At 39.9% G+C, this 19241-nt stretch overlaps 1 long non-coding RNA gene and 1 other non-coding gene across 2 annotated transcripts in view; both read left to right on the top strand.

The window, feature by feature from the left end:
- Positions 1-19241, top strand: part of LOC148669316 (uncharacterized) — a 209257-nt gene that overhangs the window by 50561 nt on the left and 139455 nt on the right. The gene's annotated exons all lie outside the window — the stretch shown is intronic.
- Positions 6937-6993, top strand: LOC148669353 (U7 small nuclear RNA). The gene has a single exon (XR_015939069.1). It is a non-coding gene; the product is annotated as a U7 small nuclear RNA (small nuclear RNA).

The raw sequence follows: 19241 nt of genomic DNA, 5'->3' as shown, positions 1-19241 counted from the left end.
TCCTCTCTCTCCCCCATCCTGTCTCTCTCACAGTGTGTGCTCTTATCTGTCCATCTCTGTCTCCTCTCTGCTTACTCTGACAGTCTGTGCAGAGTATCTGAAGGGGATGGAACATTGCTTGGCAAAGGAAAAGACTTCTCAGAGGCAGAATAAAAAAAAAGTATCTCCTCTCAGATTCACAGCTCAGACTCACACACAGAGCTCTGAGTCCCTCAGTACTTTACCCAAACACCTACCTCCTGAACAGACAGACGCTCATCTCCATATTTCTCTTTATCCCGACAATTCAGAACCAGAGGACATTCAGACAATCAGTGCTGCTACATGAATAATATCAGACAGAACAGCCTGGACTCAGATCACATCTCCCCCTTTTCTCCTTCCTCACAACCTCTTAGAGACAGAGCAGAGCTCCTGGTTCTCCTCTCTGTGAACTGGGCTCAGGGGTCACTGATCTGGCAGCTGTGGGCTCTGTTCCAGGTCAGAAGCAAGAAGTTTCTATTAACCCTTTCCAGGACATCCAGCCCTTCAGTATTACTGCCCTGATTCATTGTGTGTACTGTAAGTCAGCCTCCAATCATCTTTCAGAAACATTTTGACAAATAATTGAACAGCAGTCTGATTATGTGATTATTGTGACTATTTTGACTTATTATTACTTATTTAATTCAACCTCCAAACATCTGTCAGAAATGTTCTGACTCACAATTGAGCGATTATTATTACTTATGTAATGAACAACAGTATTTATACTCTTATCAGTGTATAATGATTCTCAGCAGCAGCAGACCGATGGTCGTGTCTACAATAGTGACTACTGTAGTTGACCAGTCTTTAGCTCTGAGCAGTGGGACTCAGATCACACAGAAGACCTGTCTGTGTGTGATTCCACACAAACCCTGGGATTCAGCAGCTCCCACATGTCTTTCACAGAGAGTCTTATAAATCTACAGTTAAACAGAGTCTGATAACAATTATACAGTTTATTCAATCATTAGTCCAGCTGTGGAGTGCTGGGAGGAAATAAAACCAGGAGATGCACTTGAACCTCCAGGATTAGGAGTCTGATCCTCCAGGCTTCTATTCTGTGGAGATTCGTGTAAAACGCTTAAAAGCGCTTATTATAGACACCTGTGCTCTTTCTCTTCTGCTCCACAGGAGTATGCTTTATAACGCATTAATCTGTGAAGTAAACTGTTTTTTTCTGTTTAATGCATTTCATTCCTCGGGTTGTCGCTCTCTTTCTCAAGCTGTTATAAATCGCTTCTCTTCACAGCCTGGTGTGTTTTTTTTTTTACAGATGTTATATGTGTAAGAAAAGCCCCCCGGGCTCCGGACAGGAGTCTCCTCCAGTGGAGACGCTCTCTGCTCTGTCAGAAAGAGCGCTGTGACGTCACAGACACCAGCCAGAGAGTCGGGATCAGAGCGAGACTGAGGGAGGCACGCTGAGCGCACAGAGGAGAGTTATTGATCACTAATCTATCGACAACCAATTAATTCAACTGAAGAACCGTAGAATAAACGATTAACTTCACCGATTGGTGAGTATTGATTATTTTCCTGTTCTTGACCCTGTTTTAAATATCTAGAAAACAGTCAATACCGCCTGTATCGATCACTTACCATAGTGCCGTTAGTGTTAATAATGTTCAATCCGAAATTAAAGAATGATTTTTCAAATTATTATTTAGGAATTGAATCCTAGAACTAGATAAATTTGTGTAGGTAACAGTTTCATTTGTTTACAAATCATAAGTATGGCAACCACGACGACACGCGACAAGTTACTGTGCCCGGCTGGGTGTCTCGCCTTCGTCACAAAGAGCGGCGTGACGTCACGGACAGCTACTAATACTAATGCTAGTGTATTCCTGTTAATATTAGTGAGAGTACAATTGGTAGTTTTAATATTAATGCTAGTATTCATGTTAATATTAGTGCTTATTATAGATTTACTGTTAGACTATTTACACTAGTAGTCATGTTAGTCATAGTGATAGTGTTACTGTCGTAATATTAGTGGTATTTGTGTTAGTGTTTGTTATAGTGTAACTGTAGGTAAGAGTGTATGTGATGTCCATCAGTGTGTGAGTTTGTGTCTGTGAGTATGTGTACTGTCTATGTGTGATTCTGTAAATGTGTGCGTATCAGTGTGTGGGTGTGTATCTCTGAGTGTAGTGTCTACAGTATGTGTGTGTCTGTGAATGTGTGCTAGTTTGTATTTGTGCATGTATGTGTCTGATTGTGTGTATAAATGTGTATGGTGTTAGTCAGTATGTGTAGTGTCTGTGTGTGTGAATGTGTGTGAGTGTGTAGGTGTATACTGTATCTCTCTGTGTGTGAATGTGTGTGAGTGTGTGGGTGTACTGTACATTGGGTTGCTGTAAGTGGAGCACTAATAAGCCCAAAGCTCTATTTATTATTTTACAAGAGAATGCACCTGACCAGCTGGACAGTATGCTTCTCAAAACGCTTTACAGGATAACAACAACAATAACAACTTACAAGTTCTGGGAGAAAAAATATTATCAATATTAATAATAATAATAAACGTTATTTTATATAGCGCCTTTAAAGGTAGCTTCTCAAAGCGCTTTACAGGATAACAACTGATGAAACAACAGTGGCTGGGGGTTGAAAATACCTGTGAAACCGGTTTGTTCACAAACAATGTACTGTAGGCACAGAGACTCAGTAGCAATAGCAATTACTGTAGCAATAGCAAAATAGCAATATTATGGACACACAACTGACTTTTTTAAAAAAAAAAACTTTTTTTTGACAGCTGTTTTTTGTTGACAGCTTAACACAAGTTTATCAGTGAAAAGACCACGAGAATTCTTCCTCCCCGCTACAATCTCAGAGTAGAATAGAATTTATTATTAGCACAATTTATTACAGTGCTAAATTTATATTATATTATTGATTACTAATAATTTATGCCAACACCTAGCTTTCTTAACACGAGAAGTACTACTGTAAGTAAGGGAACAAGTAATAGGAAGGAGACTCGGAGACCGCTTCAGAGAACACGTCAGGGCTGTGAAGATTAAAGATCTCTCCAAGCCCATTGTTTCTCATTTCACCTCTGATGGCTGCGACCACTCTAATCTCTCCGTCTGTGTTCTCAAAGATGGTTCTCCGAACTCATACATCAGAAAGACCACCGAAACTAAAATTATTCTGCAGCTAGGATCACACATTCTCCCTTCCCTTAATGACGGACTACTGTTCTTTTAAATTTTCTCCATTCATTTCACACCTCTCTGCACCCATTCTGACTTTAAACCTCTTGATTGGCCTCTCTTTCTGTCCCCTGCTCCCGCCTCTCACTCCTCCTCCCTCCCAACCTTTGTTCTCCCGCTACTTTACCTTTGCCTACTGCCCTGTCTCTCTCACACCTGAAGAAGGCTCCATGGCCGAAACGTTGTGTTCTCTTTCTTCTTTTTTTCAGTATGGAATAAACCTATTACTTGTTCCTTTGCAGCCTACGCATGCTGACGCAGCTACCCACCTGAACTACTACTGTAAGTAAGTACTGTAAGTACTTACTGTACTGTACTAAAGTACTACTGTAAGCAAAAAAAAGGGGTTTTGGAGGGGGGGAGGTGTCTTTCGCTGGAAGACTCACCCCCTTCTACTTTGAAAATACCTGTGAAACCGGTTTAATTCGTCACAGCCAGCACTCCCGCAGAGAGTGATGAAAACCGCGCAGACCCAGGAGAATGAACATTAATATGTTGGGCTTTTGGGCTCAGGTGGATTTGTGCCCTACAGTTCAACCTGCGGTACTGCTGTGTACTGTACATGCAGTACGAACATGTGTTATTTTGAAATATAAAAAATGTCAATATACTGTAGTGTCTATAATATTTGCTATTTTAGTTTTTCAAATAAATGTTTCTGTTTAAAGAAAACTCATAGCAATGGATTAATTGCTGGATTTGAAAACCCAACCTCAAGCTTATATTGTAAATCTGTCTCTTAAGCCATGACACCACTGAGGCAAGTCATGTGACACACACTGAAACAGCAATACAGATATTACAGTAATATGGTCGGAAGGTCAACCACATGTAAGACTTTGGTGCTTAAAATGTTTAGGGAGAAATGGAGTATTGGTGTGTATTTTTTCTTTAAAATACCAATAACAGCAACATACAGTTTACATAATATGTTTATGTTCCTAAATTTATATAGTTTATGACCTTTATGACCTTCGTTGTGCTCCTCTGCGTTTTATGCTTAGCTACTAAAATTTCCTTTAGTGGTAAAAATTCCATATAAATATTCAATACTAAGTCGATTAAAATGTGCACAATAAAGAGATTAAATGATTAAATCTTTTCAATAACGACCAATACACTACATTATCTTCCATGTCGCATTAACATTGGAATTTTTTTTTTACAAGTATCAAAAGAAGCGATACGCAACCTGTCTCCTCTATAACTCTTCAGCTTACAGAGAAATTCCGCCAGAGCCTCACAACATTGTCCAATAATACTCTTCTCGTGTCTAATTTTTAGTTAAGCAGGATTTGAGCTGCAGACCATAACAGACCAAAAAACAGAATCCACCTGCGATTCGGGTGTTAACAAAATGTGTTTACAAAGAAAGTGAAATACAGTAATACTACCAGCTATATAGATACATAGATTTAGATATATAGATCCTTAAATTAATATCATTATTAATTTCTTTAGATACGTGATTACATATTATATTCTCGATTATAAAACAGATAATTCTGGTTCTGGAATCTGACTGGCTGACACCCTTCTGAAGTGGTACCATAATCTCTGGTATACGGACATTCCAGAAATATAACTTTTTACTGTGTGATAAATTTTTAAGACTACTTCTTAGCGTAGATAAGAAAGCGTAGATAAAAAGCTTGGATTCTCATGTATCTGATACAAATATCTTTTAATACAGTCTTTGTTGTGCTCTTGAGGATCCTTGTGATATTTTGAGCTCTGGTTGAATGATAAGTGTTGCAGTTTAAATAATTTTCGTTGTTAGAAATTATGAAATGCTCTGTTAAAAGCAAGGGAATTTTTTATGTCCGTTATAGTAAAAGAAAATGCCTGACAAAGTAGGGCTTGGACAGTTTCCAGGTGCTTGTACAAGTGTGCTAGAGAAATTAACAAAAAAAGTAATTTATTCCTTTATCATATTGGCTAGCTAATGTCCTGTCCTCGTTAGTTAGATCAACGAAATACTATGGTGTTTGTCAAAGAAAAAAATAAAAGTATTTTTGTTTAAAATGACGGTTAGAAAGAATGTGGACCAGTGTAATACTTTGAGTTTACAGCTTGTCCAAAGTCATTCATTATTAATACTATTAGTAATATCTTCGGGAAAGGCTTTGATGCATAAAATATTTCTGCATAATTAAAATATTTAGGATAAAGGTAGGTTGTGTACTTTTGTCCATCTGAGCAATCTTGCTTTCATAAAATGTACCAGCTTTTTAATGACTGATGATTAACATGCTGTAATACACAGTTTAAATTTAAAAGGTCAAATGCTGTACATGAGAGGTTAAGCTCCCCCTGGCGGTTTTACAAGGTGATTCCGGATACTTTCCGGTATGACGTCAAATGATGCGTTACACCGCGTGATACTGCGTGAAACTGCGTTTTGATGCGACACGCCCACCTTGGTGTACCACCAAATACCCCACCCATTTTGAATGGCTGCATCTGTATGTCGGTGCTGTGGGACACCTGGCATCATCTTGCACAATGAAATTTCGCAAGACCTGCAGCAATCAGGGACATTTTCCCTCTGATTGTTTAATGTCTCCCATGTGCTTACCACTATGAACCTTCTTGTACCACAGGTGCCTCACTCCCAGCTCTTGCTTTGTGACAGCAGTCGGATGTGAACAGGAGACTGGGCTTTCTGAGCCCAGTTGGAGGGCTGCTTGATTTGGGCTGTGGTGAACAGTGGGAAGGATACCCTGTGGAGATTGAGGAACATGGAGGTGTTTATAGACATCGAGGTTCCAGTGAAGCGAGCAAGTAGCCTGGCCCTGTTCATTATTAGAGACAGCTACAGTGGTGTGAAAAAGTGTTTGCCCCCTTCCTGACTTCTTATTTTTTTGCATGTAGGTTTGGATTTTTTTTCCTTAATAATAAAACCCTTCATTTAAAAACTGCATTTTGTGTTTACTTGTGTTATCTTTGTCTAATATTTCAATTTGTTTGATGATCTGAAACATTCCAGTGTGACAAACGTGCAAAAAAATAAAAAAATCAGGAAGGGGGCAAACACTTTTTCACACCACTGTATAACCTAATGAGATGGTTTCATTTATATTGTTTTGGGTATATTTATTAAAGTTTCCTACTTTGTGAATATTTGTATTTGTTTGTGAAATTAAAATAAAGTTCTTAAAAATAAATAATAAATAAATGGAAGGTTTTCTGAAGTCAGAAAGCCAATTTATTTGGTGGAAAAACAGATTGGTGAAGCTCCTCCTCTTCCTTACCTTACAAGGAGAATTACAAGGTCATCTCCAGAGCTAAAATCTAACAGTTGCAGTCACTATCCAGTGTATTTGTTTACATTTTTTGTTTCTGGCGTAGCTGTTATATTAATTATGCTAATATGTAACTTAACTCCAGCATGAATAACTAGAAGAGGAGATCAGCTCCATTCCAGACCATGAGACTTGTGATTGGCTGGGCCAGATCTCTCATTTGCATATTGGATTTGGAAATATAACACTAAACCCTCTTCTTGCATGGATTTAATTTACACCAAGAGTCACCTACTGTGTATTGCCACTTCAGTTTTTTATGAGTAGTTGGGATTAACAGTTGACAGGCTTTATTTGTTGAATTTTAAATCGTCTTGTATTATCACCCTGACTGGCCTGTACTCAAAGTTTGGTAAGGTACATGTGTTTTCATTTCCTTTACCAAGTGGAATTTTTGCTCTTTTAGTTTAGTCTAGAAGGCTTTCTGAAGTCAGGAAGCCCATTTTTGGTGAAAAAAGGTATTGCACTTGGATATCATGATAAAGCTGTGTGTTTCCATACAATCTAGCAGTTATGATTCCTGGTATTTGACTGTGATTCCCTGGGTTCAACCTTAGGTGTGGGAACGTGTCTTTTTTGCCTTTTTGTTTTCAATTGATCAGCACAGTATAGAAAATAGACCCATAAAGCAACATCAGCAATGAAAAATGTGAGAAAAGTGATCACTTGTTTTAGCTTGCTTTCAAAAACAAACCCTTTGATGTGTTAAGAGAATGTGATAACCACTACACTGCGCAAGGCGGGAATGAGTGACTTGCAGAGAGTGTTGAACTTTGAGAAAAGGACTTTTCTAAGGAATATATTTCCACTTTCTGAAGAGGAGATTTTCTCCATTTCTGTAGTCTGACCTCCTCTATGCTAGAGAGCTGTAGAATGTGGAGTCACCTATCCAGTTCTGGGAACAGTGTAGGTAACAGGTTTGTTACTGCCTGATGAGCACAGTAAATTAATACAGCACAATAAAGACACTGTGAGCATTTGAAGAGAATTAACAATCTTTTACGTCTCGCCACATTCAATGCTGCTGTCATTTCTGTAATATTGTGATTATCATGTTCATCACACATGCGCAAGATCCCCTGTTTGAAATTGGGCAGAAACAGGTGTCTTTTTATCTTCTCACATTTTGCACTCCTGCCAGTGTTTTATGGATCTTGTTTTGTCTTATTGCAAGAATTCGAATTTCCTGTGTCATTCATGATCACATCACACAGCCAGCAGATCATGTCACCTTTCAGATAGTCATTCTTCTGCTTCCTAAATTTCCTAGAGACAGGTCTTTTCAGCAGAACTGACAAACGTGGCAAAGCAACCTGATAAGACCAGGTCCTAGAAGTCACTACTCAGTCAGTTACTACTGCCGAAATGCAAGCCCTTCCTCCAGCCTGAAGAAGTTGATCCTACATTACTCGTGAAGAAGATGTATCTACCAAACCTCAGAGAGCTGAGCTGGATCACTCCCCTTCTGAATGACGTTGCAGTAACACTCTACCACTCCTCTTCGTGCACTCATGCTGGAACTTTGGGAGGCTACTGCAGACAGCAGAGGTTGGATTGTACACAGAGGTTGAAATAGCTCAGCTGAGAAAGCCTTAGACTGATGCTCTAAAGGTCCCTGGTTCAATCTGGGGTTTTGGCATTTTGTTTCTCTCTGCAATGCCCTGTGTCCAAAGTCACACTTCCCTTTCTCAGCCTGAATCCCAAACTAGAGTCTTTGTGTCCTTGAGTCCCTCTTTTACCGACACTGATGAAGTACAGAAATAACTTAACATAATTTGCACTCCTTATGGTGTTTTATGGTGGGACCTGTATTTCTCTATGAATTTCCTTAGTGACAGCCCATTTGATTTCAATATATTTCTGGTGACGTTATTACATCGGTCTCCCCTGGTGGCTTGTTTTCATATCCCACTTCTGACAATGACTTTTCTTATGTCACTTTGATGGGAGTACAATTGGAAAAAAAACTAAAATGTGTGTAGTTGTTTCCATATCAAACCTGTCTTCCATTTTATACAGTATTCCACAGGAGTGAATCAATTCCTTGTTTAATTTTGCAAATGACCCTGCTGTCAAAAAAACTAAATTCCCATGTAGCCAAGGAGTTGCTGAAAAGCAACTTCACTTTGATGTTTTGTGTTGTTATAACTAATTCATCTCCTTTAAAAACAATAGATTTCTGTAGAAGAAAGGTGTCTTACACTACAGTTTAAATTGTAAACAGGTCATAGAAAATGCTCCTTAGCTCCCTGTCAGGAATCAAACCCCACTCTCCTGTATGACAGGCAGGGATTCTCACCATGGTTAAATTGCAACCGTAATAATATTGACAACATTAATAAATGCATATATAATTGAAATTGAAAACATATCTAACACAGCATCTTTTCTGGTTATATACCACAATGCATTGCTGATATTTGTTGTTTGCCATTTAGGTTAAATACTGTCATGTTTTTCTCAGCAATCGTCTTTTGATGCGTAAGTATAAATAATGATAATACTATTTGAATACATACAGGTCTTAATATTATTTTGATTAAAATAGGAACAAGTTATAGGTTTATTCCATGCTGAAAAAAAGAAGAAAGAGAACACAACGTTTCGGCCGTGTAGCCTTCTTCAGGTGTGAGAGAGACAGGGCAGTAGGCAAAGGTAAAGTAGCGGGAGAACAAAGGTTGGGAGGGAGGAGGAGTGAGAGGCGGGAGCAGGGGACAAAAAGAGAGGCCAATCAAGAGGTGTTAAGTCAGAATGGGTGCAGAGAGGTGTGAAATGAAACTTCCAATGAATGGAGAAAATTTAAAAGAATAGTAGTCTGTCGTTAAGGGAAGGGAGAATGTGTGATCCTAGCTGCAGAATAATTTTAGTTTCGGTGGTCTTTCTGATGTATGAGTTCGGAAAACCGTCTTTGAGAGCACAGATGGAGAGATTAGAGTGGTCGTGGCCGTCAGAGGTGAAATGAGAAACAATGGGCTAGGAGAGATCTTTAATCTTCACAGCCCTGATGTGTTCTCTGAAGTGGTCTCCGAGTCTCCTTCCTGTTTCTCCAATGTAGATGGCTGGACATTTACTGCAAGAGATACAGTAAATAAGGTTGCTGGAGGTACAAGATGCTGTCTGGGTGATCCGGAATTGTCCTGAGGGGCCTTGAATGAGTGTGGTGGTGGCTGTGTACATGCAGGTGATACAGCGAGCTCTGTTGCAAGGGAAAGTGCCTGGTGTGGATGGTTGTTGAGGGCGGTCAAGGGAGCTGTGAACAAAGAGGTTACGCAGATTAGGTGGTCGGCGATATGAGATGATAGGGCGATCAGAAAAGAGGGCCCCAATGGAGGGATCATCCTGTAGGATGGAAAAGTTCTGGTTAATGGTCCTGGGGATAGGAAGTGTGTTAGGGTGGTAAGGAAGCACCAAAGGAATGCGGTTGTTACGGCGGGAGTTCCTGATCGGGTTGATGGTGCTGGGGGTGTTTTTGGCTCGGGCAAGGGCCCTGTCAATCACACTGCTGGGGTATCCTCTGTTGATGAAAAATGAGTACATTTCAAGGGCTTGGTTCTCGAAGTCAATGTCGTCGCTGCATAATCATCGTTACCTAAGGAACTGTGAAAAAGGAAGAGAGTTTTTAGTATGGTTGGGGTGAAATGAGCTGTACAGGAGGTAGCTGTGTGAATCCGTGGGTTTGTAATAAACTGAAGTGGACAGTCGGGGGTAGTTGATAGACAAGTGGATGTCTAGATTTCTACATCATTCTACATCATGAATTCTACATCAAATGACCTTTAACAGTCCTTTGATGTAGAATTAAGAAAATGGGGAATTATTTGATCCCATTCTCAATCCAGTAGTTTATGGACAGGCGCTCTCAGCTGACTGTGTGCAGGAGTGATGGGTGATTTGGAATTCTATGGGCTCAGTGGGACTCTGGGAGTCAACTCAGGGCTCTGCTGTAGATTCCTGTAGAACCGGTGTGAAATGATAATGTATCGTTGGCTGGTATTGTTAATGTAAAGTTTACTGGTACGTTTCGGCCAAAACATATTTTCTTTCTTCTTTTTTTCAGCATGGAATAAACCTATTACTTGTTCCTTTGCAGCTTACGCATGCTGACGCAGCTACCCACCTGAACTACAAATTGTATGTTGGCCGTTCTGTTACACTATATTGATGAATCGTACAAGATCATAGGATCTATAAGCCTGAAGACTTGTCTTGTACAGTGCCCTGATAAAAATCAAATTAATTACACTAATTTTTATGGAATCCCATTTCCGGTAGTGAGGCTTCCAGAGTACACGGATGGAATAGTGGATGGTGGGCTTTTAAATTTGTTTTTTATTTAAACACCAGAAATACAAAAACGAAGACAGAATATGAAATAAGATACAGAAATAGACACTTCACATCCAGAAGAATTCACAATTATAAAAGCTGAAACTTATACTTTTTAATTATTTCCATTGTCTGTCCTTTTTTACTTAAAAAAGAAACTCTTCTTTAGCTCAGCTGGCAAGGCCTGGGTTCAAGCCAATGCAGTGAGGCACGAACTAGGGTGGGAGCGGCGAGGGCACAAGCCCTGGAACCCGAATCCGTTACAATAACAAAAGGGCAGACAATGAAATATGGATTATTTCGAAGTCCCAGATGTGAGATAAAGTCGCAATTATGAGATATAAAGTCGGAATTCTGAGTTTTTAAGTCGCAATTCTCAGTTACTAAGTCGGAATTCTGAGATACCATAGCGCGTTTTTATTTTTACTCCCTCGCGGAAACGGGCTTCCATAGAAATGGTCAGATTCAGAGCCTGTGCAGTTCATGCTAATTAGAACAACGCCAGTACTGAACCCTCAGCACCGTACTGACTACTGAGCACAAGTTCAGCTGCTCGCCAGCTTTGTTACGCACAGTTTTGCATTGCTATTGAGCTCAGAGCAGGAGCTGATCTTCAAACAGTACAGTGTTAAAAAAGCAACATGAGCCAGGCAGGAGTCAAACCTACAATCTTCTGTTCCGAAGTCAGATGCGTTATACATTACGTCACTGGCCCTAATCTTACGGTGCTCAACTGCACCATAGTGACCTCAGCTCATGTTTTTTATCAAGTTTTATCTATATCTATATCTAGTTTTTCAAAGGTCTTAAAAAAATGTTTATTGCGATTGTGAAAGTTAGAGAAGGTGTACCAGCGCGTGCCTTTATATCGCCAGCTTCAGTCTCGCCTGTAGCTGCGAGAAGGTTAAAAGCGCACAAGTGATCTGTCTTTCGTCAAAATAATTGCTGGAGCAGCAGGACGTAGAGTACCATCCAGCAGCTGTAGATGGTGCTCGGGGAAGAGCTAATTCTGTTTTCAGCACAGGGAGCAAGAATGAGCTCAGTCCGGCTCCCAGCAGAATCCATTCTGGTTTGGTTGCTGTCAGACTGTGCATCTGAGGCTTTTTGGATCGCAACGTGAAAAAAAAATAACAAAAAACAATTGCTCACATCGTGTTACTTCCACCAGAGGAAGGGAAGATATCACTTTAAAAAAATCAGAACTGAATATTTGGATCCGGGGCCTCATACTTATCAAATTATTAAAATAATAATTATTTAACTATCAGATTGTGTTTCTGCAACATTTTGTGCACAGTATGCCATATTCAACAATAAAACAACAGTCACAACGATGCCTTTACACCCAGTCTGGGGTATTTTCCCCTTTTATATTTTTGCCACTTTATATCGAACCTGTTATACTCCCAGAAGTGCGCAGTAGCTTCTACTTAATACAAATATACAATTCACCGCTGGTATAAACAGATGTGTGCCATGTCTGCCTTTGTAAGCATTTGTTTAAAAAATAAGTTACACAATATGTTAAAAACACAAAAAGCACAAACTTAATAATACAACGATACAAAATCAAATCCAAATCATAAAGCCAATTAAGTACCTATCCTTTGAAAACAGAGAACACCTTTATATCTAAAATAAAAATGTGACATTTGTATCTACTTTTGAATTACTGTACAAAGCAGACAGAGTAGTCCCTGAATTCAAAGATCAGATCTTGGCCAAAACAAGACAATCGGACGTGAGCTGAATTTGGAACAAGAGCCTCTGCTTCGTCGTTTATTGAGCTTTTGATCAAAGTCTGAGTGAAAAAAGATCGGCTATTTTAACTGTTTGAATGAAATACACAAAGGGCACCTGCCTTCAAGCCAGAGTCAAACCAGCGACCTAAGGATTCCCTCTAGTTTCAACTACAGTCCTCCACTCTACCAACTGAGCTATCAACAGATGTCAGGAGCTGCTCTCTGGCACATACTGCCCAATGTAATGAAATGTTCCGGATGATTTAAATCCCAGATCGACATCGTTTCCAACTCGTTTCCTTAGTCTTGTTTACCTTGAATTTAAGCCACAAACCAGGATTCTACTGTATAAACTTCCGGAGATATTACAAAATGTTTGATGGAGCATCAATCATTCCAGGCGGAAATTGACTCCTTTTTCTTTCTCGAGGGATCATATTAAACATTTAATTTGGATCGAGAAGAGGATCACCATGAGACACAAAACAAACAGTTTCATTCTGTCTTTATTAGAATCTGTATCACAGCTAATGCATGTAAAGCCTTTAGTATGCGAGAGTGAGAGTTCAGTTATGCCAGGGAGTGTGAGAAAAGAGAACTGAAATTTAGTAAATTAATATTTAAATAGAGTGTAAATCTTCAAAGTGTCACTGCAAAATTATTACAGGGGTCTACAAGCTGCCGGACATACTTGTTTTGGGACTATTTCCAATAAGTACTGCATTAGTAGTTGTGTGTCCTTACTGGTATCTTTTAAACATTCGGTTATATACAAACGGGACAGAGAGACAGTAATAATCCGATTTTAACGTGTCCTGCATTTTAACTTACTGAACAGATAAATTGAAATGTTCTGATTCAGAGCCCCTGCAGTTCGTGCTAATTAGAACCACAACAATACTCCTGAGTCCTGAGCACCACACTGAACAAAGGTTCAGCTGAACTCTGACTTTGTTCAGCACGACTTGTTGTTGCAGTTGAGCTCAGAGCTGGAGATGATCTCCATATTCTACCACACTAACTAGTCTTAAACGTAGAACACAGTACACACTTTTTCAAAACAATTTAAAATATTACACAAAGGCTGTAAAGCACACTCTAAATCGATCCAAATATTTGATTTCCGCGATCCGTTTAGGCAACATTAGGCAACGTGGCGCTTCTCCAGCAAAGCATTTCTCAGTTTTGTGAACTACTGGTGCTTTTAACACACCAACTTACGTATCTCGTCAGGATGGCCGAGTGGTCTAAGGCGCCAGACTCAAGCACTTCTGTCTTTCCATTGCTTGGGTGTTCTGGTCTCTGAATAGAGGCATGCGTTCAAATCCCCCTCCTGACAGCTAGCTTTTCCCTCTCTTGCGTTTTTCCTGTCTTCTTGTGCTCGCTGACAACGACAGAAAGAAGAAAATGGAGAAACCGGCTTGCGGGCACATGATGGGCAGGGAAATGCTTCGTGAACATTTCAATGTGATTAGCAGAAAGTCAAATAGGCTTCGATTTCTCCCTTAAGAACTGTTTGGGGTGCCTGTAATCGAGTAAAGATTTACGGTCAAGGTATGCATTCAAAGGTGAAAGACCGAAATATAAATCCAGAAGAAGATGTATTAAAACATATTGTAACGCTTACGGCCGACAGGCACTGTGTAAGAGCCGGCGTACCAGAGCAGGTGATGTCACCGCCCTTCCCTGTGATAGCAGGACTACAGCTACTGGGCTGTAGAGAGATCTCTCTTTAGCTCACGGGGCTGGGTCGCTGCAGAGAGACGCGGGAGTCCCGCGTTCGAGCCTCAGTCGGGATGGGGCTGACCTAATGCCCCGTTGCGTTACAATATCGTTTTCCTTGCATTTTCCCTGTATTTCATTAAATGTGGCATTGTGAAATCAGCCTGTAGCCCTAAGGAATGCAGCCACTCTCCCGGTGACAGCGGCAGGAGCCGAGAGGATTAAATCAGAGCCCGAACAGAGAGTTAAAAAAATATGGGCAACTAGAACATAGATCATAGAACATTTGTATTAAACTTTCCTATCTGCTCGGCCTTACTGAAGTATTTAAGCTGCATTTTAGCTTCTATTTATATACTTTACAGTAGATAGTGTTTAGTAAGAGAAGAGAGATACAAGCGCTAAACCCCCACAATAACCAAACCTTAAGTAAAGCAGGAAGATCAGTTTCTGCTCGAGACAGCCGTTTTCTGAACTGTAAACCTTCAACACTGGCTTTAGACGCTGTGTGTCCGGACTCAGAGGTTGTATAAGAAAAGACTCGGAGAGCTGCAGTCGCGGCTCATTGCTCTGCGCTCCCCGTGCCCTCCCTTCTTCATTACCTTCATACACTCCTCTCAAACCACAGCAAACTCCTGAAATATTTCGGTGAACAGATACTGGGTCTTTCTATTCGAGATATCATAGGCGAAACAATAAACACGGTGAAAACAGGAAGGTTTTCTGATCGTATAGAGAAATGCGCAAAAATACATTTCCTAAAATCCAATAAAATCTAGTTACATTCTGATGCTATTCTGATGTATCTGAATAGTTTTGGCACAGTTGTTACAGCAAAGAGACAAATAAACTTTTTTTTAAATTTCATTCGAGCTGTAGTTTTGAAAATGTTTTTTCAATTCTCTAAATAATTCAAACACAAACACCTGTTGTAAGCGTCTGACCATTGATATTCTTGAATTACAGTATAAGCCCGTACACACGCTGGCAGGCAGTTCAGCGAATATGATGCCCCTGCAGGGGCCGAATATTAGACAGACGTATACATACAGTCATCGAGTGGAGTTTATTCCTCCTCTGCCGCAGTCTTTGCCTCTTGTCACATTTGCGCTTAATTGTCGATTTTTTGTATTGAACACCGAATATCTTGAGGAAGCCTGCCAAGCGAAGACTGATGGATTATTGAGGTGCAAACACTGGTTCAAAAATCAACACCCTCTGCTATTGCCGTTGTTTCTTTGATAGTTTCTTCAAATTCCTCATCTGACCTTCAATATCGAGGGATATTGAGCATAATACCATACAAATTGTAACTTTCTTTTGATTGCCAGTTTTATTAAAATGCCATCCCCTTTTACAGTTATTTTAGATGTTTGGCAAGGCGTAATATCCCCCCTCTCACCCTCAGCTAAAATATTTTAAAAGTACAACAACATTACATTATATTTAACAGCGTTTATGTTAACATTTATATTCAAATTAAGGTAAATATACGAAAATATTAAAATAGAACTCCGGCGATCTGTTGTTTTTGCTTGTCAAGTTCTCGAACAATTTTGCATTGTTTTTTAAATTACTTTAGCTGAAGATGCAACAGGAGCATAAGTGAATTCTCCCGCCACTCACTGGAACATATAATTCCATGGGTGAATACTAACTGCTTGCAAGTTGCCAATGTCGGTAATTATTGGAAATTCCCGGTAATGTTGACTCTGGTACAATTGTTTACTACTGCAAATATCAAAATAGTTCAGGTTTTGCGGAACAATTAAATTTTTGCGGTGATGATGTTTACTATAGGAAGAAGTGCGTCCCTGGGTGGGATCAAAAAACCCACCTGGGGGTTAATAGCCGAAAACGCTAACCGATTGCACCACAGAAATGCTTACACCTTGCTTTTTTTCATTTACATACTTTTGGTGAACAAAAAAATTTGCTCGCATTTCATCTTTCGCAAGCTGTATGATTTAAAAAAAACAAGTTGTTCTGCAAAGGAAATGAATAAACGCATTAAACCAAATCAAGACCTCTTTGAGTGTCCCAAATTACATGTTCTGTAAAACAAGACAGGAAAAAAAAGGTACCGCTGGAATTCGGATCCAGGATTTCCTCTTCATGAAACAGGTGTTTTAACAAGCTTTACCACAGCACCGGCAGAATACTATTCTTATACAGTTGGGTAACCACCCTCAAACCTTTGTTCTCTCGCTATTTTACCTTTGCCTACTGCCCTGTCTCTCTCAAACCTGAAGAAGGCTCCACGGGCGAAACGTTGTGTTCTCGTTCTTCTTTTTTTCGGCATGGAATAAACCTATTACCTATTCTTATACAGCCGCTTGGACACACCGCTCTGAGACATCTGAAGTCGATGTGCGCTGAGCCTGGTCGCCGAGAAAAATCATGCCCAAGGGGGGTGGCTCTCGTGACGAGGTGGCCGATTGGTTAAGGCGATGGACTGCTAATCTATTGTGCTTTGCACGCATGGGTTTGAATCCCATCCTCGTTGGTTTATGTTTTCGACTCGTGATCCGTTTCTAAGTCGGACTTGCTTTCTTTAGCTACTGTAGTAGAGCAGTAATATTTCTAGCGTTGGCTGAACATGGCTTACAGCAGTAGCTGACAGATATAGTCTCTTAATATTTAGGTTAAATTTATGCTTTGTACTGCTTTCACCTGATATTAATAGTAGTCCTGATGACCGATTTAGGGACAGGGCGCATCTTGAAAGTGTTCTTGTTAATTTCAGTTTGGAAAAGATGCACTCACCAGAAGCAGAAACTGGTCGTATCTGCAAAATGCGCAATGCAATAGCAATGTCTTGCTATGAGTCCTTACCTGTTACAGGAGGCGTTGTAGGACTTTTTTAGCTCAGCAAAAGCTATCAATTCATCTTACATTTCTACTCCATCAATATTAGCAATGCTATCTTTACTAAGCTCTAAATATAGCTCTAAATAAATGCTAATTTTAAAATACATTTTAAAATAAATGCTATTCCATATGTTGTAACTTTGTGGTATTTAGAAATGTTATCTGAGGATGCAAGGGAAAGTATTATACAACTGTGAAAGAGGCTTGTATTTTAATACAATTTTCGAACAAAAGAAAACCAAAATCCCTATGATATTACCGTCAATATCCCTTGATGTCAACGTTCAGTTGAAAGATTTGAAGAAACTCTCAAACAAGCAACTGCAGTAGCAGAGAGTTTTGATTTAAACCGATGCTTGCAGCTCAATACTCCATTCATCCTTGAAAGAAGCAAAGACAGGGATATTTTGAGTGTCTCCATGATCCTCTTCTCAATCCAAAAGAAAGGTTTTATATGATCCTGATCCCACTAGAAAAAGGGTCAATTTCAGCCTGCACTGATGTCCCTTCAAAAATTTTACAAGAACTCTGGACGTTTATACAGTGGAAGCCTGGTCCATTTCTTCTTCTGAACGAGACTATGGGAGTGAGTATTTTGACGTCGAACTGGGATTTGAATAGAGGAACACTACACTACATTGGGCTACATGTGTGACAAAGCGTTTACTTTCCGACCTCTCGATAGCTCAATTGCTAGATCTTAAGACTGTAGACAAAAACAGCGGGCATTTCTTATGTCCCTTGTCTGAATCCAGTTTGAAGGATGGTGTTTTCTTGTTCCTTAATCAAAAAGTGAAAATTGCAAATTTGTCTTTCACTTTGATGTTCACCCGAAAGCTCAGTATGCAAAGAAGTAAAGGCTCCTGTTCTGGATAATCCTCACGTCTGATTGTTTTGCTTAGACCTTTAAAATGTACACTGTGGACTGTTTGCTCTTCCTAACACAATTAAAAAGCCGCCGACAAACGTAACGATCGGGAGTTTAGTTCAGTGATAGCGCGCACTTAAGACGCTCCGTTATCTATCGCCGGCATCTCTGTATTCTTTTTAAACGCGATATTGTTTATTCTTCGTGTGTGAATTTCAGGGAGACTCATAAACCCTTTGTCTGTTTTTAAGATACATTATTTTAAACCAGACATAATGAAAGCGCTGAGTCGGCTGGCTGAGCACGTTGCCTCCTTTACATTCAATAGGAGCCCCGACACTAAGAGAAACGTATAGAAATGGGTTTTATCCGGCACTTTTCATGTCCAATGCGCTCGACATCTCCCACGGGCGACAAAGTTCATTTATGACACCTTTCTTTCTTCTTTCAGCAGGAGTAACAATAATGGCAACAACATGTTTGGAGTTCGGCATTTCATTTATTCTGCGGAAACATCGTATCGGAATGAACTGCCTGAGATAAAAGAGTAATTGCGGTTTCAGATCGTTTTTACAGAGCATTGCGTTGTTCTGTTCATGCTGGCTACACGCTTTAGATATGTCATTTACTGCAATCGTTGCTTTTCCAGGTTTTTCTGAAATTCCTCGCATTTGAGCCAGCACTAAAACATTTCATTCCCGTCGCTGAATACATCGTGGAAACGGTATTTGCAACGGAATGCTGTCACACATGAAACCTTTTCGTTATTCGGTTCTGAAGTTTGAAAATGAAAATAAAACGGGGGTCACTTCTTAGGCTTGAAAGAAGTCCAAGCAGCATAAAAACCCGCGAATTCTCACAAATTGCATTGTGCTGCACCTTTCTTCTGCTGCTGTTATAAATATGCCTTAAACATTTGAATGCATACCTTACTGCTGCTAATCACATTCACGTGTTTACGACGCTTTTTTCTGTCCGTTATGTTTTTGCTAAGGAGTTTCTCCGTTTTCCTCGTACTGTGATTGTCAGCGAACACAACAAGACTGAAACAGTGTAAAGGCAGGTAAAAAAAAGACAGGGTAAAACGCCTGACTGTCGGGAGTGGGATTTGAACCCGTGCCTCTATTTGGAGAGCGAAACACAAAGCTTAAAAGACACAAAT

The sequence above is a fragment of the Lepisosteus platostomus genome, chromosome 5 (assembly GCF_059453375.1).
Source record: "Lepisosteus platostomus isolate fLepPlt1 chromosome 5, fLepPlt1.hap1, whole genome shotgun sequence".
Classification (NCBI taxonomy): domain Eukaryota; kingdom Metazoa; phylum Chordata; class Actinopteri; order Semionotiformes; family Lepisosteidae; genus Lepisosteus; species Lepisosteus platostomus.
The sequence above is the reverse complement of the archived record's forward strand: the minus strand, read 5'-3'. Positions and strand labels throughout refer to the sequence as shown.